The sequence below is a fragment of the Lynx canadensis genome, chromosome B1, assembly GCF_007474595.2.
Source record: "Lynx canadensis isolate LIC74 chromosome B1, mLynCan4.pri.v2, whole genome shotgun sequence".
Taxonomy (NCBI): Eukaryota; Metazoa; Chordata; class Mammalia; order Carnivora; family Felidae; genus Lynx; species Lynx canadensis.
The window spans coordinates 200,200,264-200,217,127 of NC_044306.2; positions in this window are offsets into that span (position 1 = coordinate 200,200,264).

Here is a 16,864-nt window from a genome sequence, read left to right on the forward strand (position 1 = left end):
CAGATTTTGCCTTGCCCAACTTCAGATGCAGAAACGCCCCCCACTTTCTTCCTGAGAGTCGACGTCTTGTCTCTTCTTGACTACTCCAGGGGCGGGGGCCTCACCCCATGCCACGTGGGTCACTTTCTCCGCTGGACAGCTCAGACTGGGGGACGGTCCTTCAGAACAAGCAGAACTCCACTCCCCGCCACATCCACTTCTGCCTCTTAATTTTAATGTTTCGGCAGCAGCCCGAGCAAAGCTCATAATCACTCCAGCCCCCAAATGGCAGCGAGGCACAGAGCCACAGGGAGCTCTTGGGTATTCTGTTCTGATTCTTCCCACTTTGGGGGTTGAACATCCCCAGATCATACATCTGATCCTCTTGGCAGCTGAAAATGTGGGTGTGTATTGGAAGGTCCTTCCTCTGGGCTGGGGTGCATGCTGGGACATGTGCTCTAGCTATATCACCTCCCTCATTCTGGCCACTCTACCCCTGTTGATGTGGCCCGTGGGGGTGCCAGATTTCATGGCAGTGCCATTCAATGCATTTACACTGATATTGGTGAAGCCCTTTGGATTATTCTCTAAGTGAGAATAAAACAGGTTCTCATGGGTTTCCATCATAGTAGTGGCCCACAATCCAAGAAGCTCTGAAAGGTTGCTGAAGAAAAGTCATCTGGGGACATGGGGGCGGGGGTTGGTTCTATGCTACCCCTCCAGATCATCTTGCCTTAGATCCAGGAATCATCCCCATCCCCTCAACTGCCCCTCTACCAAATGACCCAATCAGTGGCCTTCCTATACTCTCCAGCGCCCCCTGCCGCCTTCTAGAAGCAGCCTGCCGGGGCTCATCTTGTTTCCAGGGCTGTCCCCGCCCCACCCTCTACATAGCATCCAGGGTGACCTTTCTAGAACAGGAGTGTGGTCAGACGCCTCTCGTAATGTGATTTATATATAAAAAGATATCTATAGATAGATAGATAGATAGATAGAATAGATATAGATGTATACACTTAGTCTTTGTGCCTGTTTCTGGTGCAGAGCTCCTAAAACTCTTAATTTCTTAAGCTATCAGAGCAGCAAAGGTATCTTTAAAGATATCTTTTGTTATGCTAATGAGGTGATGTTTGGAAGGTTCCTAAGGATGGGGGCTGGTTGCTGGTGGAAACAACCTTGGGATTGGAGGGTTGGAACTTTCAGTCCCACCCGCTACAGCCCGCAGGGAAGGGAGAGGGCTGGAGACTGAGTTCAGTCACCAATGGCCAATGATCTAATCAATCTTTCCTTTGTAAAGAAGCTTCCACAAACCTCCCAAAGGATGGGGTTCCAAGAGCTTCAGGTGGGCGAACACAGATTCTGGGAGAGTGACGTCCCAGAGGGGGCAGGGAAACTCCATGCCCCTCCCTCTGCCTTCCCCTGCGTGTCTCCTTTCTCTGACTGTTCTGAGTTCTACCCTTTTGTGAGAAACCCGTCATCTCGTGGGTCGATGGGTCCCTGTGTTCTGTGAGCTGTTCTAGCAAATTAACCCAACTCAAGGAGAAGGTCGTAGGAACCACTGATTTATGGCCAGTCGGTCGGAAGCACAGGGGACAACCTAGACTTGCAACTGGCCTCTGAAGTGGGGACAGCCTCGTGGGACTGAGCCCTGACCCTGTGGGGTCTGACACTGCATCCAGGTAGATGGTGTCAGAATTCAAACTCCCCACGCCCCCCCCCACCCCTGAGACCCCTGGGATAAGGCCTGATCTCTATTTTTTTTTTTTAAGTTTATTTATTTATTTTGAGAGAGAGAGAGAGAGAGAGAGAATCCCAATCAGGCTCTACGTGCAGCCCAACTTGGGACTCGATCTCACGAACCGTGAGATCAGGATCTGAGCTGAAATCAAGAGTCAGACGGTTAACTGACTGAGCCACCCAGACACCCCAGGCCTGTTGTCTTTAATGCTGCGTTCGAAGCCCTTCACCAAGTGGCCTGACCGCCCTCTCTCTCCATCTGCCTCTTGGGTTCCCTGGAATCCACCCTCTCTGCCCAGGCACCCTGGGAACCTCGGTTCCCTGTGCACCTGAAGTTTCCCTTTTGTGGCGTCTGACCTTGAGGCTCCCTGCACCTGCCCACCCACCTCACTTGATTCCTGCTTGTTTCCGAAGCTACCTCCTGTGTGTGTCACCTCCTCTCAGGAGCCCTCCTGACATTGGAGCATCGGGACAGGCACCTCTGTGCCCCGCAGTGGTCGTCGGGACACCCCTCTCTCAGAGTCCTTTCACTTTCTATGCTACCTGCCACAATACTAGGAGGTCACACTCGCCCTGCTCAGGACTAGCTCATTTTACACTAAGCAAAACCCTGACCACTCATTTGTTCATTTATTCACCAAATCTTTATAGAGTGTCGGCAATGAGTTCATGCTACAATAGATGCTGGGGACACAGCGGTAAGCAAAGCAGACAGCAATCCCTGTCCCTGGGGGGCGGGCCCTCTCGTGGGGGATGCAGACGTTCAATGTAAGGAACACGCCAAATCCAGACAAGGAGCGGGGGTGTGGGGACGAGTCCCAAAAAGAAACTGAGGGGCGGGGCAACCGCACGGAGTGTCCCAGGACGTGGACATGGCCAGAGGAGAGTGGGTGGTGGGAGAGAGGTGAGCGAGGAGCTCCCAGCCGGGGTAGGTCCTTGGGGCCACGGAGGGGACTTTGGCTTTTACTCTGAGTGGCATGAAAAATCCCTCGAAGACAGTGAGCAGAGCACTGGGAGGACCAGATTAACCTCTCTGGCTGCGACGTCTGCACAATGGGCGGGTGTGGCGTTGGGGGTGGGGTGGGGGTGGGGCAACGGAGGGAGCAGGGGGCCCAGAGAGGCACATTAGTGTCCCGGTGTCGGTGTCGGGTGGCAGTGGTGGGAATGGTGACAAGGGACTGTATTCGGGATGCAGGTAGGCATGACTCTGGCCTGCACTTACGAGGACGTTTTCTGTTTAGCCCAATTTTAATGATGAAGAAAAGGAGACAGAAATGTTAAGAAACGTGCCCCGGGTCATAGAGCTAAAGGTGCTCTTGTACGGTGCCCAGAGAGCCTGCGCATCTGTCCCCCTCAGGCATGAGATTCCTGGGGCGGGGACTGTCGGACCCAGCGCTGGACCCCGCACTGATCACACGGGGGTCCCCGCGCACAGCAGGGACTCGGCGCTTCCCCCCCCCCCCCCCGCATCTTTCCCGCGGCCACGGTTCATTCTGCCCAGTGGCCACTAGAGGGCAGCGGTGCCTTTCCCTCCTCACAAAGTTTCCAGGCGCCGCTTGGCTGGTCCCCAGCCACCCAGTCTGGTCCCCACGTCCACGGTGGGAGGTAGCGACCCAATGATGACCACCCTTCTGGTGACCACAACCCTTTCCCCAAGCCAGAGGCAATGAACACACTTGAAGGACCCCAAAGGAGATTGGCTGGCCAGCAAGACCCTCATCGATGTCTCTCCCCCAGGCCCCTCATCCTCTATCTGAGAAAGTGATGCCAAGACGTGTCAAGGTCGCCTGGGAATTGATACCAGAATGGCTGCCCGGTTCTCTGAGACCTGCTCCAGCCCTTCTCCAGGTGACCCCGTCCCGTGCGTGACCCCAGGAGCTCCCGACAGGCTCACGCTGGGAGACGTGTTTTGGGGGTTGTGCAGGTGTCCACGGTCAGATCAGCGTCCTGAGGCGGTCCCTGTGGCTGCAGATGGGGCTCCAAGGCTGGAGGGGACAGCCAGGGAGGTGACCAGTGGGGGGGGGCAGCCTGGTGGCCAGGCGCTGCTCTATTTTACTTTGTCCGCAGAGGGGAGAGCATGAATCGTGGCAGGCAAGCAACGTTGCTTCTCACTTCAGTCACTGGCGGCGTTAACGAGAGCGGGTTGATTTTTAAGCATCTGCTTGATTTTAAGCAACTGCAACTTGACCTTTGAGGACCTTCTATCCCTTTAGAAAGGCGCGCAAAAGGTCACATTGATGTGATGCCTGTTTCCAAAATCCCGGCATAAATAGTTGCTCGGCCAGCTGAGAGCCTTGTTCACATGTGTAAGTCTGTTTATGATTAATTACATTCGGCAGAACTTACCCTCGGCAGCCCAGCCCCAGGCCACCTCCCGGGCTCCGGCTTTCCCTGTTGGAGGTCAGCACATCCAGGCAAAGCTTCTGGCCTTTTCCAAGCAGCGTCTGCTCTGCCAGACTCATTTCGACAGGCGACGCCTGGGCCCCTGCCTTGCTCAGCACCCTGCTTCCTTGAAGCATCTTAGTAAAGGCAGTTGCTGACATTCACTGAAAGGTCACTGATCACTGATGTTACGCCGTGTGCCAGCCTCTTTTCCGGCTGTTCCCCATGCGATCACTCATTCACGTAAGCGTTGGCACAGCCCTAGTCAGTAGGGATTATCAGGAACCCCATTTGACAGATGTGGAGACTGAGGCCAAGAGATGCTTGTAAGGAACAAAATTAAGGTACGAACCCAGGAGTCTGGCTCAAGAGGGTATCTTCTTACCCTGTGCGTGGTATTCAGTCCTGCCCGAAGCCATCTGATAAGGTAGTGGATGCTCCCGTGGGGGTGGGGGGATCCTGCCGACCTGCCGACGCCTCTGACTGCTCTCTTCCCCCACGTCCTTCCAGATCTCTTATCTTTGGTCCCTGCGAAGGTTCCTGCTCAGACCCTCTCCTCTAGGGGCCTTCCTGACCTCAGGGCGCCTTGCGGACAAGGAAATTCTGTTTGCACCCAGGGTTCGTCCACCATGGGTGGATCACTGCTTGGGGCTGTCTGTCTGTACTGCTTGGCTCCTGCCCGCGGGTGGGCCTTCCCCCTGCTTTCCCAAAGATGTCACGTGCCCTCCTACCTCCCTTCTCCAGTCCCTGTGTGATCCCGGAGCACAGTCCGTGGGTTCATCCTATCTGCCCTTCCCTGAGGGAGGAGTAATGAGAGGTGGAGCTGGCAGCATCGGGGGAGGGAGGGAGGGAGGGAGGGCCTTGCTAAGTGTCTCCAGTCCACCTTCTGCCCCCACCCCAGCCCAGGAGTGGTCGTGTTTCACCGTTTCACTTCCTGAACAGGAACCACAAAAGAACTTTATTGTAAAACGGTATCTAACAACGTGCATGCGTGAGGGTGACGATGATTCCACGGCTCGAGAGCCCAGAGGTGCAGGTGGGGAGAGCCCTCCCTGACCTCTGGCGGAGGTGGGGGGGCTGGGGGGGGCAACCACCTGCTTCTGCCAGGCTGCCTGCATGTTCAGGAAAGTTACTTGCCCTTCCGAAGGCTCCCTTTTGTCTCCTTAGAATGGGAGCAATCTGTTTTGTTCTGGAGACGCCTCGGGGTTGTTTGAAACACAAAACAGAGAGAGGAGGTACAACCTGTGGCCAGAGATAAGGGGAGGCTGTAAATCCACATAGGGGGCCTGCGATCACAGCCCTCGGGGCGCCCCACGCAGCTTTATGGCACCCCCAGGGCCCGGCTGCCGCCCCAGAGTCTGGGCCAGACCTGGGGGAGGCTTAGCAGGTTTCAGAGGTCTCAGAGGTTTCAGAGGCCTGCACGGCCGCTGAGGAGGAAAGGAGAGCTCATCGCGGCTGGAGCCAGCGACGGTCAGGAGAACTGCGTCCCTGGGGGCCGAAATCCTGGCGATGACTCTCCCCAGAAGAGGGCTTCGAGTTCGCGCCCGTGGTCCTCTGGTTCCCCCCAAATTTTCCAGCCTCAAAACCATACATTGGAGTTAATTTTCTTTGCTAACGGTGGCCCATAACCACCTGCCTTTGGGAGAACGGGTTGCTGTGTCTAACTTTACAGTAATGATTGCTTAACCGTCTCCTCACTTGTAAGCAAAACAACGGCCTGTCTTTCTTATAGAACACGTGGCACGAGCGTGTGAACTTGCCGAATCATTTCAGGACCTTCCATCTGAAACCGAACAACGGAGAAGGAGGTTTGGGAGAGACGAAAAGCAAGTGGGAAGCGGACGGGGCGAAGTCTTGGAGACCCAGAGTATGTAGGGCAGGGGCGGGGGGCGGGGGGTCAGAGGAACTGGCCTAGGAATGTGGATCTATGAGTGGAGGGCTGACTCTGCCTGCTGGGAACATCCCACGGAGTCCCCGGAGCAGACGTCTCTCACAGCAGGTGATCGAAGACGCCCAGTGAAGGGAACACACAGAATGGGAAATGTGTGGGACGGAAGACACAAATCGCCAGAGGGACGTTTGAAGGCATGCCAGGACCAGCAAAGATGTCAGGAGCATCGTTCCTGGACCCGAGACCCTTCTTCCGTCTTTATTGCTCTTCCTTTTCTCGGGGAGCAGACGGGATGGCCAGGCGGGGGTGCTGTAGGGATGTCAGATGACGTCCTGCTAGGCGGCCAGGAGGGGCGCCTCCCACGCTGGCGTCTTCTTCTGGTACCAGGAGTAGATCAGTATGCAGGCCCTGTGGGGTGCCGACACCTGCCCCAGGCCAGCAGCTGAGGTTGGGGAGGGGGTACTCGGGCTTTGGAGAGTCTGTACCTGAGCCCCGGCCAGTCTCTTCTCCGAGCCTCATGACCAAACGTCTCCGCCTCCGCCTCGTCAGGCACCGTGCAAGCCCTGCAAAGTCCCCTCAAAGAATACTGGGCTCAGGATCCAGAACCCTCGGGTTGAGTTCCAATCTTGCCACTCCTTGGCTGGGTTACCTTTGGCAAATTACCCAACCCCTCTGAGTATCCTTTTGTCCGCAAAGCCCTGTCCGGCTCTGTGCAAAATCAGAAAGTTCAGCTCTTCTGTTTGCGGCAAGAAATGGTACTGTTTGTTGGAAAGTGCGGAAAAGGTAATAATTGAATAATCATGACATCATTTACCGGAGGGTGATTTGAGTCATTCCAATGAATAAGGTGGCTATTTTCGCGTTTTAAGTCCTGGAGTATTGGAAACACATCGGAAACAGACAGAGAATAAGCACCATGGACCCACAACCCAGAGCTAGTAAATGTTACCATTTTGTCATGCACTCAAGTTTGTAAAAAATCAAATGTTACTGGGGCGCCCGGGTGGCTCAGTTGGGTGAGCGTCTGACCTCGGGCTCAGGTCATCGTCTCACAGTTCGTGACTTCCAGCCCCACGTCAGGCTCGCTGCTGTCAGCGCAAAGCCCGCTTCACATCCTCTGTCCCCCTGTCTCTGCCCCTCCCCTGCTTGTGCTCTTCCAGAAATATATAAACAAACAAACAACAAAGCCAATGTTACTGATAAAGTCACAATCCTATTTCCCTCCCACGGTTTCTCCTCTTCCTTATTCTCCGGGAGCGACCGTTTTCATGGATGTGATGGGTTTCCAGTCCGTCTTCCTCTGCCGCTGAGAAGTTGTGAGAGTCTCAAAAATATACAAATATCCTAAGGGACATTTACTTTCACGCCCGGTTTTCTTATTAGACAATGGTTTTTGCAATCAGCACATGTTGAGTCGTGGGCATGTGACTCATCACTTTTCCTGGAGTGTGATGTTTCACGGAATGAAGATGTCAGAATTTATTCATTTTTTTTTTTCCAAGAAGACTGTCCGGATGTTTCTTTTTCTTTTTTCCCTCATAGCCGATAACGAGGCAGTAATGAGCATTCTCGCTCCATCGCCTTGTGAGAGCTTGCCTGACATACGTCCCCAGAAGTGGAAGAGCTTTACCAATTATTATGAAACTGCTCTCAAAAACCACTGTGTCAGTGCACAGCCTGTAAGCAGCACAGAAGGGTCCCTGCTTTTTCTTATCCACACCAGCGGTTGGTATTACGAGACTGTATCTTTTTCCTGTTTGGTGGGTTTAAAATTGTACCACGCTGTAGTTTTCATGTGTCCCTGTGGTCGGTAAACACACTCAGCATCTCTCCATATAGTGAAACAGCCATTGTGACGTTCTCCTGATCACGCAGTACGAGTTCTGTCCGTTTCTCTCTCGCTTTGTTATTGATTTACAGGCAATGGCAGAGTTAACACGTGATGCTTCCCGTTGCGCGGGGGTTTATTTTAGCTCTGTTTCTTGCGTCTGTTAAAGCCTTACACCATGTTCATCCACGTTTTCTCTTTATCGGAGGCACTCTTTGGGTCTTGTTGAAGAATTCTTTCCTTATCCTTTCCTTCCTTTCTGCCAGGTGTTCTCAGCATTTGAGAATATTGCTTTATTTATTAAGTCTGTCAACCGTCTCAAATTTATTTTTGAGGATGGTATAAGGAAGGGATCAAATTTCCATTGTTTCTAAGTGGATGTGGGTCATTCTGACACTTTTTTTCACGTTGTCTATTACTTTCCCACTGACTTGTCGTGGGTTCTCAGAAGCTTGTCACATTTCCATGACTTGGTTTTTCTGGGCTCTCTCTTCTGTTCCACACTGGTCATTTACCTATTTTTACGTCTACAGCGGTATCCCAGCACATTAATTTCTATGACTTTCTGACAAGTCATGATACCTGTTAGAGAAATTCCCTTGCCCTCCATCCTTCTTTTTCAAAATTTATTGACCTTTTATATTTTTCTATACATTTTAGGCTCATAATATCAAGAGCCGTCCTGTTGGGATGTTCACTGGATATGATCAACTTATGTTAATTTAAGATTCATAGCTTATCTCTATTTATATAAGGTATTCTTTTATGTTCTTTGATAAAGTTGTGGAATTGTCTCTATGATGTTGTAAACTCTTTTTTTGAATTTTTTTTAAAGTCCACGGGGCGCCTGGGTGGCTCAGTCGGTTAAGTGTCTGACTTTGGCTCAGGTCATGATCTCACAGTTCATGGGTTCGAGCCCCGCGTCCGGCTCTGTGCTGACAGCTCAGAGTCTGGAGCCTGCTTCAGATTATGTGTCTCCCTCTCTCTCCATCCCTCCTCCACTCATGCTCTGTCTCTCTCTTTCTCTCAAAAATAAATATTTTTAAAAATTTTTAAACTTTTTGCAGTCCAAAGTTCTTATTTTTTTTAACGTCTTTTTTTTTAAGTTTATTTATTTATTTTGAGAGGGACAGAGACAGTGCAAATGGAGGAGGGACAGAGAGAGAGAGGGAGAGAGCGAATCCCAAGCAGGTTCCACACTGCCAGCACAGAGCCCGCCCGACGTGGAGCTCGAACCCACGAAGCTGTGAGATCATGACCTGAGCCGAAACAAAGGCGGACGCTTAACCGATTGAGCCACCCAGGCACCCCTTATTTTTTTTTATACCTATCGTGCCATGAAGTCCTAGGGAAAGGGTTCCAGCAGCCCAGGCTACTTTCCACGGTTCTCTCGCAGCATGGCTGTCTGGGTGGGACAGGCTGGAGCTCCAGGCGAACCCAAGTACCTTTCTCTTTGGCTTCCTTCTTTTTCTGATCATTGCGCCTTACACGCTTCAGGAAGCGGTCTGGGCTCTTACAGGCTTAATAGGCTTTATACACACGTTAATTGTCTTAGCAGGAATCTTGCCCTTAACTTGTTTGTTACAACGCCAACCGCGTGCCGGGTAGCACTGTAGGCTCTTCCGGTGTTGATGTGGTGTCATTTGTAGCCATTCTGTTTTAGACAGTGCCAGTTCCCTGGGCGTGCACAGTATCACCTTCCTTGTAGACTTGTGTGAATGGGGCCAAAGGCAGGGCTCCATGTTTCCTAAAAGGCTGAGAGCATAGGCAGAGTGCCTCTGTGCTTCCCTTTGTGTGGGTCATTTTGGGAGTTTGTAAACATGGTTTCTTATATTGATACCTTAGGGTTTTGCTGCTATTGTAAATGGGGTTGATTTTTTTTAATGTTTATTTATTTTTGAGAGAGAGACAGTATAAGTGGGGAAGGGACAGAGAAAGAGGGAGACACAGAATCTGAAGCAGGCTCCAGGGTCTGAGCTGTCAGCACAGAGCCCGACGCGGGGCTCGAACCCACGGACCGCGAGATCATGACCTGAGCCGAAGTCGGACGTTTACGTTTAACCGACTGAGCCACCCAGGCGCCTGAATGGGGTTGATTTTTAATTGTACTTTCCAATTATTTTTAGATGTTTTATGTGAATGCTATTTATTTTTATTCTTTATTCATTATTGACAAAGTTATATGTGTGTGTGTGTGTGTGTGTGTTTCTGAAGAGTGACAAAATATTGGACCCCTGGGAACCCACCGCTTAGTTGAAGAAAAAGCACGCTATTCTTTTCAAAGCCCTCTGTACCATCCTTGTCCTACCGTCCCCTTCCTCCGCTCCTCAGGGGGATTAGCTCCTGTCCTGATTTGTTCTAAACACTCTCTTGAAATTCTTTAAAGCTTTATCCCATATGCTGCTATCCCACAAAATATCCTTTAGGTTTTGCCTATTTTTGTTCTTAGCATAAATGAATCGTACCACATGTTTTCTGCTCCTCAATGTTGTGTACCTAGAATCAGCTGTGTAATTACATGCCACTGGGATGTATTGATTGTCATTACCATTAAAGGACCCCAACCACTTATTTATCTGTTCTGCCACAGATGGACTTTTGCATTGCTTCCAAGATGTTCCATAAGCATCCTGTCATGAACATCCTTAGGCATATTTGTTGGGGGCACATGTGCAAGAGTATCTTTAGGATATATTCTAGGGTTGGAATTGCTGGGTCACGGGTCATGTGCATCTTCAAATTTCCTAGGTGATGCCAAATCATTTTTGCAGGTATCCCCTACCGTGAGCAGTATGTCAGCTGCTCTGTGGCCTCATCAAGGCTGGGTGTTGTCAGAGTTTAAAATGTCAGGCATGTTTGTGGGTGTAAGTGGTACTTAATTGAAGCTTTGCTTCTAAATCTGTAAATGGAGACAAATATCTTCATCCACCCATTCGCCGATGTCGGCATAAGGACTGAAATGAACAAAGGGAAAATCAGACACGGGAATATTTTGTCAATTGCAAAGTTCTCCACATGCTGAAGACGTCAGGCACATCAGTGAATTGAGAGCATCTCGGAGCATCAGTGGACAATGTCAGAGCGCAATTCCAGATCCTTCCTCTCTGGGCTGAGCGATTCCCAACATCAGAATGTCCGTAGCACGGGGGCCAGAGGAAGCTCACTGCGCTGTGAGAAACACGGTGGTCTGAGCCCATCTTCTGAAGAAGGAGCAGCTCCTGATTTCATAGCATCTTGAGCTGGGTTGACGCTGGAGCCCTGAGACCAAGACAAAGGAAATGAAAAAGCTGTAACCAGAGTGGGTCTCCCTGTCTGTGCGGCAGCCAGAAAATTCTCGAAAAAGAAGTAGAACTGCGTTTTAGGCGCTTGACCGCGAACGTTTTAGAAATGGACATGCTTTGGGGCGCCTGGGTGGCGCAGTCGGTTAAGCGTCCGACTTCAGCCAGGTCGCGATCTTGCGGTGCGTGAGTTCGAGCCCCGCATCAGGCTCTGGGCTGATGGCTCAGAGCCTGGAGCCTGTTTCCGATTCTGTGTCTCCCTCTCTCTCTGCCCCTCCCCCATTCATGCTCTGTCTCTCTCTGTCCCAAAAATAAATAAACGTTGAAAAAAAAAAATAAAAAAAAAAAAAGAAATGGACATGCTTCACTAGGAAGGGATGACGGCGGACTGGCCCGCTTTCTGATGGTTGTGCTGTACTTTTCTATTTTTTCCTTCTCTTCCGGCACCTCATCAATTTCAGGGCAGTCCCTTTCTCTTTCCCGTGATCTCTACACCTGACCTGACAATCTACAGATCCGAACGTTCTGCAAATGCGGGAGGCAATTTCACATCATTAGCACTCTTGCAAATCAGGTAGGCTTAATCTCCGAGGATTTTCACCTAGTAATTCTGTGGGTTTAAATCGCCCCTGGGTGTGAAGGCGTAGGACTGGCTTCAGCAGGCCAAGGGCTCCAGGACAGCCGAAACCCATGATTAAGCTTTTCGGTGTTCTCAGGAAGAAGAGATAAACGTTTTGTTCCGGTCTCTCCACTGCTGGCTGAGGTCCAGACAGTCATGTTTTATGAAGGGCTGAGTCAGAGCACTGTGAGAACAAGCACCCATACGATATGGGTCTGTGTGTGTCACTGTGTGTGAGAGAGAGTTACCAAGATTTAAAAAAAATTTTTTTTGATGTTTATTTATGAGAGAGTGATAGAGCATGAGCGGGGCAGAGAGAGGGAGACACAGAATCCGAAGCAGGTTCCAGGCTCCGAGCTGTCAGCACAGAGCCCGATGCGGGGCTCGAACCCACGAACCATGAGATCATGACCTGAGCCGAAGTCCGGCGCTTAACCGACTGAGCCACCCAGGTGTCCCTGGAGTTACTGAGATTTTGACGTTGACCAAACCTGTAAGAATCGGCCATTCCTGAAAACAGGAACGAAGACAGGAATGCTCCTATAAGCTTAGGAGCCTGTGCGTCTAGTGTGTATTTTATGAAGACAGAATGGACCCCGACCACTTGGAATCACAAGATCTCGGCCTCTCTTGGTCTTCCTGGGGAGGAGTATCCACTGCCCATTAACGTCCAAACTATAGTTATGGAACATTCACTAAGTGTCAGGCACTGTTAGAGGCAGGAGACAAAATGTGACCCAGAATGCCATGGTCCCTGCCTTCCTGGAGCTTATACTCGAGTGGGGGAGACACAGCAGGTAAGTAGGCCAGTGAGCCCCGGATGGAGAACCACAGTGCCCCAGGGTGCCTTGCGGAGACTAATGGCAGAGGCCGTCGGGGGTAGGCAGGACTTCTGCAGACCCAGGTGAGAAGTTCAACTTTCCTTCGGAGTGGGAAGTGTTAAAAAGAAAACCACAGGCCCAAAATAGCACTGCTTGGGCCAGGCCAAGTCACTAAACCTGAGCTTAATACCTAACCTAATTGCTAGCACCCTTCCCCGGAAATACGGGTCTTTACCTGCCCGTCAGGAAGTCTCTGTTAAGCACAGTGAGGTAATCCCTCGCAGGCCTTCTCCATCCCCCAAAGAAAGAGGAGGTAAGCCGCATAGTAAAACCCCTGTCCTGCCTCCTAAGTTGGGGGGGGTGTGTGTGTGTGGTGATCTTCCAGAAATAATCCTTTCTCATCTTTTCCTTATAAGGCCCTTGTCCCAACCTCCTTCCTATAAAGACCTTCCACTTTGTACAGCTCGCCAGGGTTCCCATCTACTTGCTACATGGGGTGCCGTGTTAAATAACGTCAATTAGGTCTTCAAAATTACTCTGTTGGGGGCGCCTGGATGTCTCAGTCGGTTCAGCTTCTGACTTTGGCTTAGACCCTTGGTGAGTTCGAGCCCTGCATCGGGCTCTGTGTTGACAGCTCAGAGCCTGGAGCCTGCTTCGGATTCTGTGTCTCCCTCTCTCTCTGCCCTTCCCTGCTCATCCTCTCTCTCTCTCTCTCTCTCTCTCTCTCCCCCTCTCCCTCTCTCAAAAGTAAATAAGCATTAAAAAAATTTTTTTTTAACTTAAAGGTACAAAATTACTCCATTGAATTTTTTTTATTTATTTATTTATTTATTTTTTTTTTTAATTTTTTTTCAACGTTTATTTATTTTTGGGACAGAGAGAGACAGAGCATGAACGGGGGAGGGGCAGAGAGAGAGAGGGAGACACAGAATCGGAAACAGGCTCCAGGCTCTGAGCTGTCAGCCCAGAGCCTGACGGGGGCTCGAACTCCCGGACCGCGAGATCGTGACCTGGCTGAAGTCGGACGCTTAACCGACTGCGCCACCCAGGCGCCCCTGAATTTTCTTTTTTAACAGAAGCCATAGGACATTTTTCAACAGGGGAAGGACACAATCTAACTGATGTTTAAAGCAGATTATTCTTGGGGCGTCTGGGTGGCTCAGTCGGTTGAGCGTCCGACTTCGGCTCAGGTCATGATCTCAGTTTGTGAGTTCGAGCCCCGCGTCGGGCTCTGTGCGGACAGCTCAGAGCCTGGAGCCTGCTTCCGATTCTGTGTCTCCCTCTCGTTCTGCCCCTCCCCGGATCATGCTTTCTCTCAAAAATAAGTAAACATTAAAAAAAAAATAAAATAAAGCAGATTGTTCTGGCTGCTGTGTGGCAATAGGATGGGAGGGGCAAGACTGAATGCTGGGAGCCCAGTAAGGAGGCAGGTGAAGACAGTGCTCCAGATGGGGGCTCCTGATGACCTTGGCCCAGGGAACCGGCAACAATTATGGAGACGAGAACGCAGGTTCACAGGACATGGTCAGGCTTCTCCAGTGTATTTTTTTTTAATGTTTATCTATTTTTGGGAGAGAGAGACACACAGCGTGTGAGCAGGGGAGGGGCAGAGAGAGAGAAGAGGGAGACGTAGAATCGGAACGAGGCTCCAGGCTCTAAGCTGCCAGCACAGAGCCCGATGCGGGGCTCGAACCCACGAACTGCGGGATCATGACCGGATCTGAAGTCAGATGCTTAACGGACTGAGCCACCCGAAAGCCCCTGTAAAGAGTTTTATTATCAGGAAATGGCTCACCAGGTGACTGGGACTGAGAAGTCTCCTAATCTGTTGTCTAGCTGGAGACCCTGGGAAGCTGGTGGTGTAGTTCTAGTCCGAGTCCAAAGGACTGAGAACAGGAGAGTCAGCGGTGTAAGTCCTGGCCTGAGGGCAGGGCAAGGCCGACATCCCTGCAGGCAGTCAGGCAGAGAGAACAGAATTCATGTTAGAATTCGGTTGAATTGTGACATCCCCGCCCCCCAACAGCTGATGTCAGAGAACTGCTCGTTGGTGTGAACTCTCCCCCCACACAACACATGCACCTTGGAATTGGGTGCAGAAGCTTACCAGCCTGCGGTCTGGGTGGAAACAAATGGTGCAGGACGGGACCATGTTATTGAGACAAGAAGAGCCCATGGGCAAGTGGAAGGAGAGGTGACAAGCTAATTCTGGGCCACGTGGGAGATTTCAGATAACAGAGTAGTTGGGGAAATTAGTCTGAGCCTCAAGGGGAAGTCTGAGCGGAGGGAGACGTGGGTTTGGGTGCCGTAAACATGCTGACAAAGTGGCAGGGGCAGATGAGAACCTGGGAGGAAGTGCAGAGAGGGGCGCCGACGTGGATGGAGCTGGAGAGTGTTATGCTAAGAGAAATAAGCCAGAGAGAGACAAACACATGATTTCACTCCTATGTGGAATTTAAGAAACAGAACAGCCAAGCAGAGAGAGGGGCAAACCAAGGAACAGACTCTTAGCCCCAGAGAACAAACTGATGGTCACCAGAGGGGAGGGGAGTGGGGGGATGGGTGAAACAGGTGATGGGGACCAGGGAGGGCACCTGTCATGATGAGCTCTGGGTGAGGTATGGAAGGGTTGAATCACTATATTGCATGCCTGAAACTAATGTCACAGTGGATGTTGACTAACTGGAATTTCGAGAAAAGGAAGAAAAAGTGACCTTGGATTTGACAGCATGGAGCTCACAGATGTTTTAAATTTTTTTTAACGTTTATTTATTTTTTGAGACAGAGAGAGAGATAGAGACAGAGTGCAAGCAGGGGAGGGGCAGAGAGAGAGGGAGACACAGAATCCGAAGCGGGCTCCAGGCTCCGAGCTGTCAGCACAGAGCCCGACGCGGGGCTCGAACTCACGGACCGCGAGATCATGACCTGCGCCGAAGTCGGGGTGCTTAACCGACGGAGCCACCCAGGGGCCCCATGGGTGCTTTATAGGAGTGGTTCTGCGGGTGTGATGGTGAGAAGTCAGACCGTAACGTTCAAGGAATGAATTAGAGGTAAGAAAACTGGATTTTATCCCAAGGGCGGCGGGGAACGGCTGATGAGCTGTCCGTGGGTGTGTTACCTGCTCAGATTTGCTTGTTCAGGTAGTGCAAGGACAATGGGGTCGGGGGGTGGGGGGGACAATAAATCACAGGTGAACGTGCAGAATCAGAAGGCACGTCGATGGAAGGGAGAAGCGCTCCACAGTTTGCCTCTGTACCAACCCCCCTTCCCCCTAGGATGTGATGTTCATCATGACCAGGATGAAAGTGAGGATAAGAGTAACAACAGCTGCATTACTGAGCATTTGCTAAATGTCAGGGTCGGGCTCAGCACTTTACGTGACTTACTTTACTGAGTCCTCAGCACTGTCTTCTGGGGCGGGCACTCTGTTTTCCAGCTGAGGCCAGGAAAGTGAGGACAAATTGAAAGCCCGCAAGTCATTTGAAGGCCACACTGGCAGAGGGGAGATGAGGCCAGAGAGACAACGGAGGGGGGTGGGGGCAGCTGATGAAGGGTCCCGTGACCTTTGTCAGGACTTCGGCCTTTACTCCGAGTGAAATGGGGAGCCAGCGAGGGGTCCTGAGCAGAAGAAGGGTGTCAGGCCACTTGCATTTTAATGGACCACTCTGGCCAACGTGCCAAGAAGAAGCTCGATGAGGCTATTGGGTGGAAGCAGCTATTGCGATAAGACATAAATGGGAGTGACTTGGGGCCAGGTTGCTAGAAGTGGAAGTGGTCAGATTCTGGGCCTATTTGGAAGTCAGAGAGAGCGGGAGTTTTGATGCATCGGATGCCGATTAAGTGAGACAGAGAAGGGCCAAATTTGACTCCAGGCTTCTTGGTTCCAGCGCAAAGATGGCATCTACGGCCATGACACCAGGATGGTCCCCAAGATAGTGAGAGCAGACGAAGGAGAGGGAAGGATGGGGGCTGAGTCTGGATCTCACGGCCGCAGAGTAAAGAGGAGGAGAGGGGAAGCCCCAAAGGAGACGGAAGACGGGGCCGGTGAGGTGGGAGGGAAGAGAACCCGGGGGCGGGGTCCCGGGCTCCTAAGTAAGGAAAGCACGACAAGGAGGAGGAAGTGGGCAACTGGCTGGAGCCTGATGGCGATCGTGATGAATATAAAAGCATAAAATAATTGCACGGGCGAGATGTCGTGCGGAAACGAGTTGCTCCTTCCAACCAGGGCTTCATAGAAGTTGCACTTGAGTGGATGGAAGAATTCTACAGGTTTGCAAGACAGCTCAGCATCTGAAAAGATTTGCAGCATTTGGGAAACGCTGAGGCGCAAAA